The sequence below is a fragment of the Salvelinus namaycush genome, unplaced genomic scaffold, assembly GCF_016432855.1.
Source record: "Salvelinus namaycush isolate Seneca unplaced genomic scaffold, SaNama_1.0 Scaffold786, whole genome shotgun sequence".
Taxonomy (NCBI): Eukaryota; Metazoa; Chordata; class Actinopteri; order Salmoniformes; family Salmonidae; genus Salvelinus; species Salvelinus namaycush.
The window spans coordinates 91,061-97,516 of record NW_024061515.1 but is presented as its reverse complement, the minus strand read 5'-3'; positions in this window follow the sequence as shown (position 1 = coordinate 97,516).

The window sequence follows — 6,456 nt, the reverse complement described above, 5'->3', positions numbered from 1 at the left end:
GTAACTTTTATTAATGCACTTTAAAGAATTCCAAATATTAATTCCAGAAAATAATAATTCAATTTTGTACATGTTTTCAGGGACAATTTCTCAGCAAACGGTGTAAAAAGTTAAAAAGACCATGTTGCGGTCATGAAAGAAGGTCCTCTCTTTATCTGGTACCTACTTGTAAACATATGGAATGTATCTATTTTACTGTACAAATGTCACAGGGTCCAGACCCAGCAGTAGGGGCACATGATTTCTGCTGGAGAAAGCCCAAGTCAGTCGACATAAGTTAGGAGGGGTGAAAATATCTAAACAAAACATTTATAATATATTTAAAATCTCCTTTAACTTCCCTTTTCAGAACTCTGAGTCTTATCAAAAACAAAGTTAAAATGGCAAAAACATACCTCTGATATATTTTTTCACTTCAGAAGCTACGTAGGCTGATTCCCAGTCTACATCGCTTTTACTCTAGGGATGTGCATCTATGTAGGCAGCTCGCTTTTACTGTAGGGATGTGCATTTAAGTAGGCTGATTCCCAGTCTACATCGCTTTTACTGTAGGGATGTGCATCTATGTAGGCAGATTCCCAGTCTACATCGCTTTTACTGTAGGGATGTGCATCTATGTAGGCAGCCTATGTAGCTTTTACTGTAGGGATGTGCAACTAAGTAGGCAGCCTACGTAGCTTTTACTGTAGGGATGTGCATCTATGTAGGCAGCCTACGTAGCTTTTACTGTAGGGATGTGCAACTAAGTAGGCAGCCTACGTAGCTTTCACTGTAGGGATGTGCATCTATGTAGGCAGCCTACGTAGCTTTTACTGTAGGGATGTGCATCTATGTAGGCAGATTCCCAGTCTACATCGCTTTTACTGTAGGGATGTGCATTTAAGTAGGCAGATTCCCAGTCTACATCGCTTTTACTGTAGGGATGTGCATCTATGTAGGCAGATTCCCAGTCTACATCGCTTTTACTGTAGGGATGTGCATATATGTACACTGTAGGGATGTGAATCTATGTAGGCAGATTCCCAGTCTACATCGCTTTTACTGTAGGGATGTGCATTTAAGTAGGCAGATTCCCAGTCTACATCGCTTTTACTGTAGGGATGTGCATCTATGTAGGCAGTCTATGTAGCTTTTACTGTAGGGATGTGCAACTAAGTAGGCAGCCTACGTAGCTTTTACTGTAGGGATGTGCATCTAAGTAGACAGCCTACATAGCTTTTACTGTTGGGATGTGCATCTATGTAGGCAGCCTATGTAGCTTTTACTGTAGGGATGTGCAACTAAGTAGGTAGCCTACGTAGCTTTTACTGTAGGGATGTGCATCTATGTAGGCAGCCTACGTAGCCTACGTAGCTTTTACTGTAGGGATGTGCATTTAAGTAGGCAGCCTACGTAGCTTTTACTGTAGGGATGTGCATCTATGTAGGCAGCCTACGTAGCTTTTACTGTAGGGATGTGCATTTAAGTAGGCAGCCTACGTAGCTTTTACTGTAGGGATGTGCATCTATGTAGGCAGCCTACGTAGCTTTTACTGTAGGGATGTGCATTTAAGTAGGCAGCCTACGTAGCTTTTACTGTAGGGATGTGCATCTATGTAGGCAGCCTACGTAGCTTTTACTGTAGGGATGTGCATCAAAGTCGGCAGCCTACGTAGCTTCTGAAAGGAAAAATATATATCAGAGGTATGTTTTTACCATTTTAACTTTCTTTTAGATAAGAGTTCTGAAAAGGGAGGCTGGGAATCTGCCTACAAGATCCCTGACCCCATCAATCAGTGGTCCTTGGGTCAGTCTTCACCAGAGTATTATTGTCAGCTCTAAGGCTAGCACTCCCTCATCCCCCTCCCTGGGAACGAGAGGTTGTGTCTGCCTCATTAGAACTAAGAGTCAGTCCGTTAACCTGACTCTCTGTGGGTAACACTGCTCTAAGTAGAGCTGGGCCATGTTCATTAGGGCATGCAACTGAACTGCAATGTTTCTTATTGGACAAGTACAGGTAATCCCTGTTTCAGTGTGTTTTCTTCTGTTTGGTGCCTAATGAACACGACCTTGTCAATGGGGTTCACTAAGGACAGCGCTAGTGACAAATAAATACTGTTCCGGTCTGGCAGATTACTGTAACCGCTGCCAGACCAAATTAGCAATATGCACACCTGTGTGTGTAGCAAGAGCCACATTGTGTCTATAAGATGTGGTTGAACAATTCACCAAAAACAACTTGATCATGAGAAAAATTGGTGTCTTGAAGGTGTCTTGAACACTGTCAATAGTTAAATCTGTAGATCCATTTGAATGTCATACAAACTTGGCTACATGTAGTGATAAAAAGATTAGTTCTGTGCATGAGGGAGACACTGTCATATTCACTACTACTTGTCTACGGTCTCAACTCCCCATGTTGAACTCACATGTGAGGGTGATGAGGTGGTTTGTAAAAAATACAAGAAAAAAAGAAACAACGTTTGTTTGTAGAAAATAAAAAAGGTAGTGTATGTTTATCCCCAGTGCCTTAGCCCCAGAACCTGGCCGGCCCCAACAGCTCATCAGTAGAGTGGACTACAATAAGAAATAACCGTTACTGCAAGATAAAAACATAGATACTAATGCAAAGTTGCAGGCCTTGATGTCATGCTGTCAGTCAACCTGCCCATACATACACCCTTGATTAGAGACTTGACTGAGCTGTGCTCAAGGAAGAAGTTGCCTGTAAACACTGGTCTAGGATCAGCTTGAACCAATCCCACTCGTAACACTAACCTTTTAAGAGGCCTGTTTTCTTTTCTTATAGTACTTTTTATTTTACTTCCCTGGCCCAGCGCTTAGGGACATCGTCCAATCCATGTAGCTACACGAGAACGCAACTCCTTGTGGAAAAACACATGAATTACAGCTTTATACATGGGTGATTCTACAGAAGCGGTGCAAATTGCAATCCCAACCTGAAAAAAAAGATATATATATAAAAAAAATTAAAAGCTAAGTCTCCAAACTTAGAACATATCGTGATGTATATAGATGTCCTAAGGCAATACCAAATATATTGTTAAATTAATATAGTACAAAGTAATTGTTTATACACATTTCTTTTGAGAGGTGTTCTATTATATTGAAAGATACTGATCTAATAAGCAGTTGTTTATTTTTAAACATTTCCCCCAAAAAATGCTGTCCCACATTTTGACGTCACTAACTAAACACACACAATAAAAGACTGTGCCTTAAGCAACTCCTACAAATATCACCAGGTGTTGGGATTGCACCCCTCTCCAGCATGACCACATGGTGAGTAGTCTATCTGCAAACATTTCCGATAAAAAATTTTGAGCAAGTTGGTAAATCTTCATCTATTTTTAAATAGTGTCAGTACCAAACATCTCATATATCAAGAAATGTGTAAAGTACGCTTTTGGGATGTACATACAGTGCATTCAGAAAGTATTCAGACCCCATGACTTTTTCCCCACTCATCAATCTACACACAATACCCTATAATGACGAAGCAAAAACATTTTTTTTAAAACATTTTTGCACATGTATAAAAAAGAAAAAAATGGAAATATCACATTTACCTAAGTATTCAGGCCCTTTATTTCGTACTTTGTTGAAGCACCTTTTGCAGCGATTACAGCCTTGACTCTACAAGCCTAGCACACTTATATTTGGGGAGTTTCTTCCCATTCTTCTCTGCAGATCCTCTCAAGCTCTGTCAGGTTGGATGGGGAGCGTCGCTGCACAGCTATTTTCAAGTCTCTCCAGAGATTCCAGGCTCTGGCTGGGCCCCTCAAGGACATTCAGAGACGTGTCCTGAAGCCAGTCCTGCGTTGTCTTGGCTGTGCGCTTAGGGTCATTGTCTTGTTGGAAGGTAAACCTTCACCCCAGTCTGAGGTCCTGAGTGCTCTGGAGCAGGTTTTCATCAAGGATCTCTGTACTTTGCTCTGTTCATCTTTCCCTCGATCCTGATTAGTCTCCCAGTCCCTGCCACTGAAAAATGTCCCCACAGCCTGATGCTGCCACCACCACCATCTTTCACCTTAGTGATGGTGCCAGGTTTCCTCCAGACGTGACACTTGGTATTCAGGCCAAAGAGTTGGTTTCATCAGAGCAGAGAATCTTGTTTCTCATGGTCTGAGAGTCCTTTGGGTGCCTTTCGGCAAACTCAAAGCGGGCTGTCAAGTGCCTTTTACTGAGTGGCGGCTTCCGTCTGGCCACTCTACCATAAAGGCCTGATTGGTGGAGTGCTGCAGAGATGGTTGTCCTTCTGGAAGGTTCTCCCATCTCCACAGAGAAACTCGGGAGCTCTGTCAGAATGACCATCGGGTTCTTGGTCACCTCCTAGCTCTAGGAAGAGACTTGGTGGTTCCAAACGTAAGAATAATGGAGGCCACTGTGTTTTTGGGGACCTTCAATGCTGCAGACATTTTTTGGTACCCTTCCCCTACGGACAATTTCTTCGACCTCATGGCTTGGTTTTTGCTCTAACATGCACTGTCAACTGTTGGAGCTTATATAGACAGGTGTGTGCCTCTGCAAACCATGTCCAATCAAGTTGTAGTAACAGCTCAAGGATTATCAATGGAAACAGGATGCACCTGAGCTAAATTTCGAGTCTCATAGCAAAAGATCTGCATAGTTACGTAAATAAGATATTTAATTAAAAAACATTTTTTTAGATACATTTTAAAACAAAAAAACTGCTTCCGCGTTGTTAATATGGGGTATTGTGTGTAGATTGATGAGGTGAAAAAAATATTGTATGTTTTAGAATAAGGCTGTAACGTAAGAAGATGTGGAAATTAAAGATAGCTAGCAATATGTTAGCCAGTGGAGGCTGCTGAGGGGAGGACGGCTCATAATACTGTACTCTATATCATCTACTGCATCTTGCCATCTTTATGTAATACATGTATCACTAGCCACTTTAAACTATGCCACTTTATGTTTACATACCCTACATTACTCATCTCATATGTATATACTGTACTCTATACCATCTACTGCATCTTGCCTATGCCGTTCTGTACCATCACTCATTCATATATCTTTATGTACATATTCTTTATCCCTTTACACTTGTGTGTATAAGGTAGTAGTTGTGGAATTGTTAGGTTAGATTACTTGTTGGTTATTACTGCATTGTCGGAACTAGAAGCACAAGCATTTCGCTACATTCGCATTAACATCTGCTAACCATGTGTATGTGACAAATAAAATTTGATTTGATAATAATGGCTGGAACAGCGCAAATAGAATGGCAACAAACCATGTGTTTGATACCATTCCATGCATTCCGTTCCAGCCATTGCAACAAGCCCGTCCTCCCAAATGAAGGTGCCAACAACCTCATTTGATGTTCAAAATAAGTCAAACTGAAAAAGTCACAACCGAAACAATTGACACCATGGAGATATACAGAGGTTTCATCTTTGTATCTATGCCATTATGGCATCTGTGACAGAACGGGCAGTGCCATTGAGGCCATCTTCATATTTTAAAGTTGCATGCGCCATGATGGCAAAGGACAAATAAAAGTGATGGGGCAAAATGCATTCTGGATATCTTGAATGTTTAGTGTGGTGTGGAAAGTTGTCAGTCAAAACTGACTGAGCTACAGAGGACCACCATGTACCCACGTTCAAAATTGCACCTTGTGCATTATACTACTACAACGTTCAGGAGAAAATTGAAAGCCTGACTGAGTCCCCCCCCCCAAGACCACATTCGGTCTTTAACTTGTCATGGTCTCAACTCACTGGGTCTGGATCTTGGGACCAACAAAGTCCTGGTAGAAATCTTGGTCTTGGCTTCTGGATATTACCTTACTCTTTGGTTTACAAACAATAAGCAACCCAATTTGAAGAAGCCAATGCTCTCTGATCATTGGCTGATCACTTCCAAACCCATAGGAATCCCCACACAGTTGACTACTTTTAAATAGTGGAAGCCCTCAATGGCAATGTCTATACTGAACGAGTTATAGCTATCGGAGTCCTCCATTTATGTCTATGATTGACACCCTTGCCACCGAAACGCCTGTTATTTTGTCAATTTGGTTTGCAAATTATTTCTCCAATGAATCTATAATGGAAGGTTAATCAAAATAATCACTATTGTGCATTGCAACTTTTGCACTGTGTTTTGTAATAACACTTTTTGGGGGAGGGGGGGGGTTAAGGTAAATTCAGATAAATATTTCAAATATGCAATACAAACAAAGTGTGAGAGTAGTATATATGTCCACCTGAAATATGTTGGAAGACGTGTGCTGAAAGTTGGGGAAAAATAGGATACAAATGCTTTTTTTTTTGTCCCAGTTTGCACCACTTCTGTATAATGACCCTGAGGGTGGAAAACATTAAGAAAACCTGCTTTCTCCATGACCGACTGACCAGGTGAAAGCTGATCCTTTATTAAATCCACTTCAAATCAGTGTAGATGAAGGGGAGGAGACAGGTTAAAG